Source organism: Nicotiana attenuata, chromosome 11 (genome assembly GCF_001879085.1).
Source record: "Nicotiana attenuata strain UT chromosome 11, NIATTr2, whole genome shotgun sequence".
Lineage (NCBI taxonomy): Eukaryota > Viridiplantae > Streptophyta > Magnoliopsida > Solanales > Solanaceae > Nicotiana > Nicotiana attenuata.
The window spans coordinates 51,621,319-51,636,262 of record NC_031999.1 but is presented as its reverse complement, the minus strand read 5'-3'; positions in this window follow the sequence as shown (position 1 = coordinate 51,636,262).

Below are 14,944 nucleotides of genomic sequence, written 5' to 3'. Positions count from 1 at the left end.
TGTACAAGCTAAAACACGACTGGGCTCAGAAACATCCAACCTTATAAACTGATTGGCTAAAGCCTGAACATCCAAAGCAAGCGGTCTCTCACCGACTGGAATATACGCAAGACTGCCCATACTGGCTAACTTCCTACTCAAAGCATCGGCCACTACATTGGCTTTCCCCAGATGATACAGGATGGTGATATCATAGTCTTTCATTAGCTCCAACCACCTCCTCTGCCTCAAATTTAGCTCCTTTTTCTTGAATAAATACTGCAAACTCTTGTGATATGTGAACACCTCACATGACACGCCATATAAATAATGCCTCCAAATCTTCAACGCGTAAACAATGGCTGCTAGCTCTAAATCATGAACTGGATAATTCTTCTCGTGAATCTTCAGCTGCCGCGAGGCATATGCAATAACTTTGCCATTCTGCATCTACATCGCACCAAGTCCAATACGAGATGCGTCACAATATACTGTATATGACCCTGAACCCGTGGGCAATACCAACACCGACGCTGTCATCTAAGCTGTCTTGAGCTTCTGAAAGCTCGCCTCACACTCGTCCGACCACCTAAACTGGGCACCCTTCTGGGTCAACCTAGTCATCGGGGCTACAATTGATGAAAACCCCTCCATAAACCGACGGTAATAGCCCGTCAAACCCAAAAAACTCCGGATCTCCATGGTGATGTGGGTCTAGGCCAGTCCTTGACTGCCGCAATCTTCTTAGGATCCACCTGAATACCCTCTGCTGATACAACGTGACCTAGGAATGCTACTGAACTCAACCAAAACTCACATTTTGAAAACATTGCATACAACTGACGGTCTCTCAGAGTCTGAGGAACGACTCGAAGATGCTGCTCGTGCTCCTCTCGGCTGCGGGAGTAGATCAAAATATCATCAATGAAGAACATCATGAAGGAATCCAAATAAGGCTTGAACACTCAGTTCATCAAATCCATGAATGCTGCTGGGGCATTTGTCAACCCAAATGACATCACTAAGAACTCATAATGCATGTACCCGAGTGCAGAAAGCTGTCTTAGGGACATCAGATGCCCTAATCCTCAACTGACGGTAGCCAGATCTCAAATCAATCTTCGAAAATACCTTGGCACCCTGAAGCTGATCAAACAAATCATTAATCCTCAGCAATGGATACTTGTTCTTGATGGTGACTTTGTTCAACTGCTGATAATCTTTGCACATCCTCATCGATCCATCCTTCTTCTTAACAAACAACACCGACACACCCCAAGGCGAGACACTAGGCGTAATAAAGCCTTTATCAGGCAAGTCTTGCAACTGTTCTTTCAATTCCTTCAACTCTGGCGGGGCCATGCGATATGGTGGAATAGAAATGGGCTGAGTGCCCGAAGCCAAATCAATGCAAAAGTCAATATCCCTATTAGGTGGCATACCCAGTAGGTCTGCAGGCCTCTGGAAACTCACGAATAACGGGCACAGAGTCCATAGAAGGAACCTCAGCACTAGAATCACGAACATATGCCAAATAGGCCAAACATCCCTTATCAACCATGCGCCGAGCCTTCATATATGAGATAACCTTGCTGGTAGAATGACCAGGAGTCCCTCTCCACTCCAAACAAGGCAACCCCGGCAATGCCAAGGTCACGGTCTTAGCATGATAGTCCAATATAGCATGATAAGGGGATAACCAATCCATCCCCAAAATGACATCGGAATCCACCATATCGAGAAGTAGGAGATCTACGCTAGTCTCAAGACCCCTGATAACAACCACACACGAATGATAGGCACGATCTACCATAATAGAATCACCCACCGATGTAGACACATATACAGGATCACTCAAAGAATCACGAGGCACAACCAGATAAGGAGCAAAATAAGATGACACATAGGAATATGTGGACCCTGGATCAAATAAAACTAAAGCATCTCTACTGCAAACTGAAACCGTATCTGTGATAACTGCATTGGAGGACTCAGCCCCAAGTCTGGATGGAATAGTATAACATCGGGGCTAGGCCCCACCACTTTGAACTACATCCCTAGGACGGCCTCCTGCTGGCTGGCCTCCACCTCTAACGGCCTAACCTCCACCTCTAACACATCGACCTCTACTTCTAGCTGGCTGAGCGGGCGATGGAACACCCGATGCTGGAACCATGGCACGAGAACCCTGGTGCAGAGAACTGCTCGAGGCTCGAGGGCAAATTCTAGCAATGTGCCTCGTATCGCCACAAGTATAACAAGACTTCTGCTGCTGAGACTGCTGACCCTGAAACTGACCCTGACGGCCTGAATAACCACCCTGAAAACTCTGGAGTGGAGGTGCACTGATAGGAGCTGGTGGTGCACTGTAGGGCAACTGATCAGAATACTGCATATGAGAACCACGGCCACCTGGAGCACCGTGAGAAGCCTGAAGTGCTGAATAAAATGGCCATGGAGGATGGCCTCTACTGAAAGAATCCCTGCCTCCAGATGAGGCACCACTGGATCTTCCGGAATGACGAGGCCTCTTGTCAGATCCCTGATCGCTACCCAGAGCTAGAACCATCTCAACCCGTCTGGCCACATTGGCCGCATCTTGAAAAGAAATCTCGCTCCCTCTCTGCTTAGCTATCTACAATCTCATAGGCTGAGCGAGTCCCTCAATAAACCTCCTCACCCTCTCTCTCTTAGTGGGGAGTATCAGAAGAGCATGATGAGCTAGATCAATAAACCTCGTCTCGTACTGGGTGACAGTCATAGAACCCTGCTAAAGATGCTCGAACCGCCTGCGGTACTCCTCTCTCTGAGTGACGGGAATGAACTTCTCGAGAAATAGCTGCGAGAACTGGTCCCAAGTGAGAGCTGGTGATCCAGCTGGTCTGACCAAACAATAATCTCTCCACCATTTCTTGGCAGAACTTGATAGATGAAAAGCAGCAAAGTCGACCCCATTGGTCTCCACTATCCCCACGTTCTGAAGAAGCTCATGACAGTTGTCTAAATAATCCTGGGGATCCTCCGAAGATGTACCGCCTAGGTAGTAGTGAAGAGCTTGGTGAACCTGTCCAATCTCCACAAAGCATCTGAAGACATAGCTGACCCATCACCGATCTGAACAGCAACACCCGGTAGGACTACCCCAACTGGCTGAGCTGCTGGAGTCTGAAACTGAGGAGCCATCTGCTCCGGAGTGCGAGTAGCGGGAGTCTGTGCTCCTCTCCCAGCCTGAGAGACGGCTGGTGCTACAGGTAGTATGCCTGCCTGAGTGACACTCTCCATAAGGCCCACTAGACGGACCAGAGCATCCTGGAGTAGTGGGGTAGCGATGAACCCTTCTAGGACCTGAGCTGGACCCGCTGGAACTGTCTGGGTTGGAACCTCATCATCAAACTCTACCTGAGGATCCGCCGCTGGTGTTGCTGCTCTAGGCTGAGCTCTGCCCCTACCTCGGCCTCTAGCACGGCCTCGGCCTCGGCCTCGTCCTCTACCCCTTGTAGGAGCTGCCGCTGGGGGCTCGGGCTGCTGATCAGGTGATGAAGCGGTACGTGTTCTCGCCATCTGCGAAAGAACATAGTAGAAGTTCAATTAGCATTAAGAAATCAACCGCACGATAGAGATGAATAGAAGTGAAACTATTCCTAACTCTTTAGCCTCTGGGGGATAAGCACAGACGTCTTCACACCGATCCCTCAGACTCTACTAAGCTTGTCTGTGAATTGTGAGACCTAAGCAACCCAGAGCTCTAATACCAACTTGTCACGACCCGAATTTCCTACCATCGGGATCGTGATGGCGCCTAACATTGAACCCGCTAGGCAAGCCAACTTTACTGATCATTTTACCTTTTTACTATTTACGAGTTATCAAAAGAAAATCAGCAGAATAAATGCGGAAAAGAGAATTTAACAGATTATCTTAATACAAATACGAAATCTATTATAAAACTCCACCTAGAACTGGTGTCACAATTTCATGGATTGTCTACGAATACTACAAATAGTAGTCTGAACAAGGAAATACAAATCTGTCCCAGAAACAAATAAAACAGAAAAGAAGTAGGATAGAAGGGGACGCCAAGACATGCGGACGCCTGCAGGACTACCTCGGGCCTCCAGTGGACTGAAGGCAGCAACCTCGAACTACAGTTCGTATGGTCCAGTATCAGGATCTGCACAAAAGTGCAGAGTGTAGCATCAGTACAACCGGCCCCATGTACTGGTAAGTGCCGAGCCTAACCTCGGCGAAGTAGTGACGAGGCTAGGACACGACCAACATCATAAACCTGTACAGTTAAACAATATCTAACAGAATAACAATAATAGAAGGTGTCAAAAATTTACGGGAAGGGGCAACATGCTATGGGGGATACCAGAATAAAGAAACACAAAAATAGCGGAAACGAAACAATTAAGGCACTTGAACCGATAACAGCAAATAATCACAACAACAGAAAACCAATGCACGACATCACCCTCGTGCTTTTACTCTCAATCCTCACCATGCAATCAATAATGGAAATACGCACGGCATTACCCTTCGTGCTTTATCTCTTTTCCTCACCATATGCATCAATATAAATGTAAATGTGCACGGCATCACCCTTCGTGCTTTATCACTCTTTCCTCACCATATGCATAAGTATGAATGTGCACGGCATCACCCTTCGTGCTTTATCACTCTTTCCTCACCCAAACAGTAGAAAAAATAACATCCCGATGAGGGAATCAACAACAGAAACAAATACATCCCAGCAAGGGAATCAGCTATAACCAATTCGTTCCAACAGTTATCTTCACAAAATGAATCTCAACTTGAGCCAATACTCAACAATGGTCAAATACCATGAAAATATCACAAGTCTTGTTCAACAGGGATAATCAACAATCTAAGCATGGATAGTACATGATAAGAATCACAACAGTCACAGTACAAGACTTACGGGCATGCTCGACACTAACGTATAGATACTCGTCACCACACCTATACGTCGTACACCACACTAACACGTAGCAAATAAGACACAACACCTATTCCCTCAAGCTAAGGTTAGGCCAAACACTTACCTCGATTCCACGACAAAAAATCAAGCCTCAAATACCGCTTTTCCTCTAGATTTCACCTCGAATTCACTTGTATCTAGTCATAATTAACTTAACAACATCAATAAATGCTAAAGAACTCAAACCCAATGCCTAATTATAGTTTTCCCAATATTTTTCCAAAAAAGTCAAAAATCGACCCTGGGCCCGCTTGGTCAAAACCTGGAGTTCGGACCAAAACCCGATTACCGATTCACCCCCGAGCCCGGATATGCAATTGGTTTTGGAATCCGACCTCAATTTGAGGTCGAAATCGCCAAATTTCAAAATTTCCAAATTTCACCCCAAAACACCTAATTTCCCATGAAAATCCCTAAATTTTGAGATGAAATCATGTAAAAAGATGCATTAGATTGAAGAAGATGAGTTAGAAATCACTTACCTATGATTTGGAGAAGTTTGGGTCTTTGAAAAATTGCCTAGGGATGTTTAGGGTTTGAGAGAATTTGAAAAATGATGAAAATCCCGTCTGAAATCCCACTTAACAGGTCGCAGTTATCGCAATTGCGAACCCTTTGAAATTCTGCTACCTTCGCATTTGCAAAGAAAACGTCGCGTTTGCGACAGAGGGGCCTTCGCAATTCCGGCCCAGAGTTCGCATTAGCGATGAGGGCCTGCCCAGGCCTGGTTCGCATTTGCGACATATTTGTCGAATTTCCTAGGCCTGTTCACTTTGCAATTGCAAAGCCTGATCTCGTAATAGCGAGATCAGAGGCTTGTGCCAAAATACCAGATGCACAGCTGAGTTTCCTAAGTCCAAATCACCCCGTGGCCTATCCAAAACACACCCGAGCCCTCAGGGCTCCAGACCAAACATGCACGCAAGTCCAAAAACATCATACGGACTTGCTCGTTCGATCAAATCATCAAAATAACATCAACAACTACGAATTTAGCATCAAAATCAATGAAATTTTCAAGAACACCTAAAGTTACTATTTTCACAACCGAGGGTCCGATTTATATCAAATCAACTCTGATTCTCACCAAATTTCACAGATCCGACTTAAACATTATTTTAAACCTGTACCGGGCTCCAGAACTAAAATACGGGCCCCATACCATCAAGAACACACACCATTTCATTTCTAACGCATTGCTTTTAATATCTCTTTACTATATTTTTGTGTTTAAATTTGAATTCACAATTCTATAATATTATTTTTACAAGAAATTGCCTTCGATAACAATTTTAAAAAAAAATTAGAATTAAGCGTTAGGCCCACATAGGCCCACATAGGCCCAGCACCGGCCCACTTAGCCCGGGATCATTAGTTCGTGGTCCCAGTCCCGGGCCGGTTCCTGCCAAAAGCCCACGAAGCCCGAGACCACTTAGGACTGGTCCACGAAGCCCGGACCCATTTAGGACCGGCCCACGAGGCCCGTTTAGGCCTGGGCCCGGCCCACATTACACCCTTACCTCAAAGTGAGTTGGCTCGGACCATCTCTGCGCAACTTACGTTGACCGGAGATTTTAGGAATCTTATTGAAGGAAATTACCGTTGTAGTTACAAATCTCACAATACTATTCCACTTTCACAATATAGTGACAAAATCTTAACATAGTATATACTTTTTCAATAAAACCCATAAAGTTAATAATTTAAAGATCTTCTCGTTCCTCTTATCTTCTATATCAAATATTAGCAAAATCTAATTTGAAAAATTATATGTAGACCTTTGGGAATTCACTTCAACAACATATCCTACATGTAACTTGATTAATTGGTGGAGGTACCGGATAGGGAATCCTATTGTTGAATTCATCTCTAGATGTCTTCCAATTATTATATCCTCGGATATTTGGATCTCAAGATATGGTGGTAAGCAGTGGTGTACATGAATCGGGTGAGTTCGATTTCTATCAAAATAGAACCAAATCAATTATATCGGTTTGGATTGGTTCGGTTTGTCAGGTATTCGATTTTTTTGTCACATGGATATCGTTTCAATCTTACTTTGTTAAAATTTTGTAGTAGTAAATTTATGTTTAGGAAAAATTAAAGAAATTAACAAATATATGGTCGATTAAATATGGGAGAAATTTCTTAGTAAAACATGATAATTATTTTTTAGTCGTCTGACAATAATTTTTCGTTGTGTACATTTTTAAGGTTAACCGAAATTAATAATTAAACATAAAAATTAATATGGTACCTAAATATTATGTGTCCTATTTAATTTTAAATTATCGCAATACCATTTCAAATCGAAAACGATATAGGAATTTAATAGATCTTAACATATGAATATGGAAGAACAAAGAGATTGACGCATTTCAGTAACACTTGATAAAAAAGCAATCATACAACCCATTATTTAAAGTTAATAAAATAGAGCACTTCATATTTAACTAAATATTACATCCCATAAGATAATCGCAAATATTTCTAGATATTTTTAAAGAAAAATCTATAAAAAGTCTTAAAAGTATATATATATAAGTTATATATTTATATGTGAGTTTGGTTCAGTTTTTTTTACTCAATACCAAACCAAATCAAACCAAACCTAGTCAGATTTTTTCAGCGGTTTGTTTGACTTTTCGCTTTGGTGCGGTTTTTCGGTTCGGCTTGTACAACCCTAATGCCAAGTATGACACATAGATGGTGAATGTGAAGAAATCCATGTCCCTAATCTCTTTTACCTTGAATTAACTAGTTAATAGTCATAAGTGAATAAGGTAGTTTTCACCTTATACACCGAGAGAGAAGGACCACACTCTCTCTATTCTCTAACCAAAACAGCTCCCAAGATGACCACATCCCGACTCTCGACAAAGGACCCAACCTTCAAAAGTCCACCGGAATGACCGGATCTTCTTACTGAAGCCCATCAAATTGATATGGAGGAGGATACTCCTCAATAAAACTCATTTAAGGAAATCCTACTAGAAAAGAACTGGTCTCTTCCACCTCTTATGAGTTAAATCATCCAGCACTACCCAGGCCTCTGTTCGAATTGAACACGGGGAATATCCACATTCCTTTGTAAGAAGACAAAACCAGATTATACCACCACATTCTCTTATTAACAATATTGATTGCTTCGCTTGGTCCCATTTAGACATGACAGGGATCCCGCCGGAAATAGCCACCCATCGACTAAGTGTCAATCCCAGGTTCAAACCAGTAAAGCAAAAGAGGAGGCCTCAATCCGAGGTAAAACATACGTTCATCAAAGACGAGGTAACAAAACTCCTCAAAATAGGTTCAATTAGGGAGGTAAAATACCTCGAATGGTTGGCTAATGTTTTAGTGGTTCCCAGAAAAGGAAATAAATTAAGAATGTACGTAGATTATAAAGACTTGAATAAATCATGCCCCAAAGACTCATTCCCATTGCCCAACATCGATCGCTTGATCGATGCCACGGCCAGCCACGAGATCCTCACTTTTCTCGATGCCTACTCCGGGTATAATCAAATTCAAATGACCCTAGAGGACAGGGAAAAGACTTCGTTCATCACGAAGTATGGTACATACTGTTATAATGTAATGCTACAACATGAAGCTCAATCCTGAGAAATGTGCCTTCGGAGTAGAATCAGGCAAGTTTTCAGGCTTCATGGTGTCAAATAGGGGGATTGAAATCAACCCCGATAAAATCAAGGCCATTGAAGAAATCACGGTTGTCAACAATGTGAAGGCCGTACAGCGGCTGATCGGGCGGATAGCGGGCCGATTCATCTCGAAATCATCAGATCGGAGTCATCATTTCTTCTCCTTGCTCAATAAGAAAAATAGCTTTAAGTGGACTCCGGAATGCTAACACGCCTTAGAGGAATTAAAGCGGTATCTCTCGAGCCCGCCTTTGCTCCACACCCCGAAGGATGACGAAATGTTGTACTTGTATCTATCTGTATCCGAGGTAGTGGTAAGTGGTGTGTTGGTTTGGGAAGAACAAGGTACGCAATTCCCTGTTTATTACATGAGTCGGACTCTTGCAGATGTTGAAACCTTGTATCCACACTTAGAAAAATTAGCTCTTGCATTAATAAATGCGTCTCGAAAATGAAAACCTTATTTTCAATGCCATCGTTTATGTTTTTTAACAACATACCCTCTTAGAAACATCTTGCACAAACATGAATTATTGGGCAGATTGGCCAAATGGGCCATCGAGCTCTGAGGGTAGATATCGAGTACCAACCCCGGACGGCTATCAAGTCCCAAATTTTGGCGACTTCGTGTCCTACTTTACGCCTGCCCTAGTGCTCGAGGTAGAAATAGAACTCTTGCTAAAAATGGGCACGTCGTCGGGGGTATGGAACTTATTCACTGATGGTGCCTCGAACGTGAAAGGATCCGGGCTCGGCATCGTTCTTAAACCACCTACGGGCGGCATGATAAGGCAATCTATAAAAACTTTGAAATTAACTAACAACGAGGCCGAGTATGAGGCTATGATTGTAGGTCTCGAGCTGGCCAAGAGCCTAGGAGCAGAAGTCGTCAAAGCAAAATGCGACTCCCTTCTGATAGTCAACCCAGTAAATGGGAGCTTCGAGGTCCAAGAAGACAGAATGCAAAGATACTCAGACAAACTTCAAGTCACACTGCATCGCTGCATAGAATGGACTCTATTCCACTTTACTCGAGATCAGAACAACGAGGTCGATGCACTCGCGAACCTGGGGTCGTCCGTTGAAGAAGATGACATACTCCCTGTGAGCACGTGTTTTTTGCCCTATGTGAAATACTCCTACAAATTAAAGAAATAGATTTTTCCCAATTGTTTGCAATTTTATAGGATTTTTGTAGGATTTTTTGTTAATTGTTTGTATTTCTGTGCATGTTTACTTTTATTTAAATCATGAAAATATACCAAAAACTCCATGCATTGCATTAAGATTTTGTTTCCATGTTTTTAGGACTAATTAGTTAATTAATTGCTTTATTAAAATAAAAATCACAAAAATGGCTCATTTTTATATTTTTAGCTTTTAATTTTAGATTAGTGATTTTTCTATTTTAATTTAGGATCAACTAATTGTTATAAATACTATAATTAGGTATTAGCTTAATTTTACAATTTAGATTAATTTAGGATTTTAATTTAGGATTATTAATTAAAGAAAGAAAAAGAAAACAAAAAAAGAAAAAAAAGGGAATTGGAAAAAGGCGTAGTCTAGTTTTTAAATTGGGCCCATTTATACCCAATCAGCCCCAGACCCAACCCAGAAACAAGCTACCCGGTCCAGGCCCCCTCCCACTAAACCAAACGACCTCGTTTCTGTTCCCTTTATCACAACCGTTGGATCATTGTGATCCAACGGCTCGGAACTGGCCGTTTAATTGATATAAAGCTATACTAAAAAGGTTCCCCCCCCCTTTTCGAAACCCTGTCACTCATCTCTATTCCTAACCCTAAAGACCAGCCGCCCTAAATTCCCCGCCGCCTCCGCTATCAACCACCCACCGAAAATTGCCTCACGGCGGTTCCGGTGCTCCAAACTTGCCTAAATTGATACCATGCAACCCCCGTCCCCTCCTCTTTCTAAATCCATCGTCAATTTCCCCAAAAACACCACCCAAATTCACTAATTTAAGATCTGAAGTTCAACCCCAAAACCCTAGTTCACCTAAGTCAACCCAAAACTTCATCATACCATCTCCTCACTCCCCTCACCCCTCATATCTCACCGATTTCCTCAAACAACCCTACAAAACTCCGCAATTTCAAATCTGAGAAGGAGTTCTGTTTGGTTCGAAGGAATGCATCAAGTTGCTGTTCCAGTCATTGTTCGAGTCCCAAGCTTTTGCCGTTCTTTTTCTTCGTGGTTTAGGCTTTCAGGAGTCTTTTCTTTCAAGGAGATCCTGTCAAAGCCATACAAGACCGGATCCCTTGAAAAGGACCTCTGTTGGTCAATCAAGGCGGAGATGGACCTCAAAGGCTATCTTGGTTATTTTCTAGTCCAAATGGTAAGGTCTCATTATTTACCTCTCCATTTTTCTTTTCTTCAATGTCGAGTCAGTGTTCTTTCTAGGTTGATTTTCAGTTTATGAAACTGTGTGTTCATCATTTCTGAGAATCGTCCCTATTTCAGTCATTGGTCGTGTTCAAAATCAGTTGCTTAGGGGGTGATTAACTTAGTTTCAATTCATGATTCATTTAGCTTAAGTCTTGAAACATCTTCATTTTGCTGTCATAGTTGTTAGTTCCCTTTTGTTTGCTTTGAACCATCTTTCAGTATATGAAATTGCATGATTAGCCTAAAGTGTTAAATAGTTGTTTTAATTAATGCATAATTAGCTTAGGTTCAGTTTTAATCAAATTGTTTTGTTTCTTTGTTTAACTCGTCTGCCTATGCTCATTATCAAAATATCATTCCAAAGAGCATTGAGAGTTCATTATGAATCTTGAGGTTTAGGTTTATTTTGTTTAAAGATATGAGATGTTCAACGTTTGGTTTTGTTGGTCTTGCTGTTTGATCTCGTTTGTTGATATCTGTTTGCTTATTTCTATTTGTCATAAATCCTGTAGAAAATTCTAGGGTCTTAATTGAAAAAATGAAATCTTAGGAGGTTAATTGGGGAAATAGGAATAGGATTTTCAGATAAGGTTATTATTGGAAGGTTCTAGAATAGGGGGCAGCTGGCCTCATTTGGTTAGCACAGCATGCATAAACCAATGAGGGACAACCAACTGTCCAAGTTGGTTAAAAAAGATGCCTTGTGGCTGAAGGAATAATTCCATTATTCTCTTCAGCACATGGCACTCCTCAAGAGCTATATATAGAACCTTTCTTTAATACACAAAAGAGATTCGGAACCCCTAAAAAAAAGAACCAATAGTTTCTGCATTTCCTCATTGAGAAATTGGCTTGATTACTTCTGATTTTCTCCCTTAGCAAGAGTTTAGAAAATCTCTGCTGGATTTCTGATCTTTCTGGGTTAAATCAAGGCTGGGTGTTGCTGATATTTGCTGCTATTCTCATTAGCTTGCTGTGCTAAAATCCTTGCTCCATTTTTGCTTTGTTTTTGATATCCAGGTACCCTTTGAACCTTTAAAATGATCAGAGAAGTTAGGAGCATGTATCTGTTTGTTGTAATGAAATTTGGTTTGCTTAAATGTTAGTTTAAAGCTCTTATATATGTTTGTGTAATATGAAACTGAATACCTCACATGTTGGATCTTTAATTCTCTAGTGTAGACTGTTCGGGTAAAATGTTTTGTTCAAGTATTATGCACTTAGGTATTCTGTGTCATTAGTTTCAGCTGTATTTATGAACAGTCCTCAATTTGAATCATGTATGGCATTCTGACAATATTAAATGCTTCAGTGTCCTGTTAGTTTAATTGATCCTTGTTAGGATGGGTTGGGTATGCATTGTAAAAAGACAAATTCAGTTTGTTAAAGTAGTTAGGAATTTAAATTTTGATTAGTTCATGAATGAGTTTGAATTATAGTTTTTCATGGTTAGTATCAATCGTTAATAATCAGATTCATGGTAAATAAATTTAGCTTCTTGATCTTTATTGATTTGTTAAAAATTGTTTGGGTTACACTTGACTCAAAAGAGCTGAAGCCTCGATTGCGCTTGACAGTGGCCCAGATGAGGCAGCCTGTCCTAAGTTCGACTTGGGGGATTTTGATTATTATCCGATTCTCATTATGGGCTCAATTTCGAGCCTTGTTGTATTTAGCCTTTTTTTTTAAAATCATTATACTTTCTGCTTGGTATAATGGACGTGGGCCTTAGTATTCAAGGAATGGTTGTGCAGAGTTGGGCCTAGTATTTGTTGGCCCATTCGGAGCTAAGTGACCATCTGCCTGGCTTCACTTCTGGGCTCGATTTTGAACCCAGTTTTCTTTCAAATAGTTTTGGGCATAAGCTCAAACCAGAACTTGCTTAAATAAAAAAGGGCCTAGCATCTTACTTTAGTTACATGCAAATCAGCAGCTACATTAAATTCCGGATTTAGTATTAAAAGATGAATGCTCGTAGTTTGCTTTACGCACGTTAATTAAATAAAGTATCATAGCAACGGGTACGGTTCCCGTGACGTAGTCGTGATACATAATTTCCAAATCCGGGTGTACATTTCATGTGACCGACTTCAATTTCCAATAATGTTAAATAAATTAAACATGTCATGAACCGCGGGTGCATTTCATGTAGCGTGGTTTAAGATGTGTTTTTCAAAAACAAACAAGTAATTAATGCACAATAGGTTTAAAATGTGTTATTAATCAGATAATTAGGCCAATGATAATAGTAGAGCGATCGTGCTAAAACCACGAAACCCGGGAATGCCTAACACCTTCTCCGGGGTTAACAGAATTCCTTACCCGGATTTCTGTATTTTGCGGACTGTAAAATAGAGTCAAGCTTCCTCGATTCGGGATTTTAAACCGGTGACTTGGGACACCATAAATTATTCTAAGTGGTGACTCTGAATTTAATATAAATAATCTCGTTTTGATTATTGTCACTTTAATTGAAAGAACTCCCCAATACCCTTTCCGGATAGAAAAAGGAGGTGTGACAGCTCTGACGACACTGCTGGGGATAAGAACCCAGAACTTCTGGTTCAGGGTTCAGAATTTGAGCTTAGAATATATGTTATAGTTGGCTTTTATTTGTTATCTGATTTTTACATGTTTGAGCCTGATGTGCTAAATGTTGCTTTTACCGCTTTGGTATTGCTTGGATTGTATATGAATTGTTACGGAACCCTCTTCTCTCCGAGTCTTCTAAATCATCTGGGAAGTGTGCACTTTGTGTGACTTCTCTTCTGTTAGATTCGTATCCCAATTTCAGATCGGGGTTTGGACAGGTTGCAAAGCCGGTGAAGTTTCTGTCCCCCCTCGGCTCGAGCTGTCCGCTCGGGTAAGCCAGGTCTAGAACAATACCCCAAGTTTAAACCTAGAATAACATAACCTCATACCGGATCCCTAGTAGGAACGCTTGTTTGCATCACGTGCATTTGACTTAGGGGACTCAACACAGGGGTTGTATCCGTCTAGGACAGGTGTACCCGAAATAAAAGACCATCCTGATGCATTCTACGTGCTATTTGTACATTTATTTGATTCGGATTGCATGTTGACCGATTTCTAGAATGGGAAAAAAAATCAAGAAAAATCAAATCGAGGTAGGAGAGAGGAAATTACACGCCTTTGAAACACCCGGTGTCTAAAACATCCTGAAACTCTGCCAAAACTTTTGAAAAAAAACAAAAAAAGGGGGAAAAGCAATTTCAAAGTGTTTATATTTTTCTGTTGCGTCAAAACTGACCGAACAACGCGGGTTTGATTCTCACCGGATGTGGGATAAGTAGGCAACCCTCATCGGGTCCAGCCCCGTTTTTGAAAAAAATAGCCAAAAAACATGAAATGTTGTCTTTTGTTGTGTCACAAATAAAGTTAGGCGGTGCCGTTTTTGTCGAAATACCCGAAAATGTCCCGACAGGGCGCCGGAAGGCTGTTTTTGCAAGAATAGCCACCTATGGTCCTTTTTTCAAAATTTTTGGCCAATTAGCGAACACAGCCCTAAAATCTTCCTTCTTGAAGTGCTGAAGGGCCGTATTTGCAAAAGTTGTTTTGTTTTGAGCAAGTTGTTTGAGTTGCAATTTTGCAAAAAAAAAAAATAATAACCTTCTTTTGGGATCAAAATAAATCATGTTTTTTTTAGACCGATCACTTTAAATAAATGTGCAGGATGAGCACTATTGAAAATGAACCTTTCAAAGTTTTAGAGACAATCCCGATAGGAATCCATTTGTGGTGGAATGATCTAGGGGAAGTCAGCAGGGGTGATGCGATAAAGGTTTTAGGCGGGCTCACCGGTTTGTTGAAGATTAAACCAAGGATTGATATAATTGAAGCATTGATAACATTTTGGGACTCAGCCCATAAT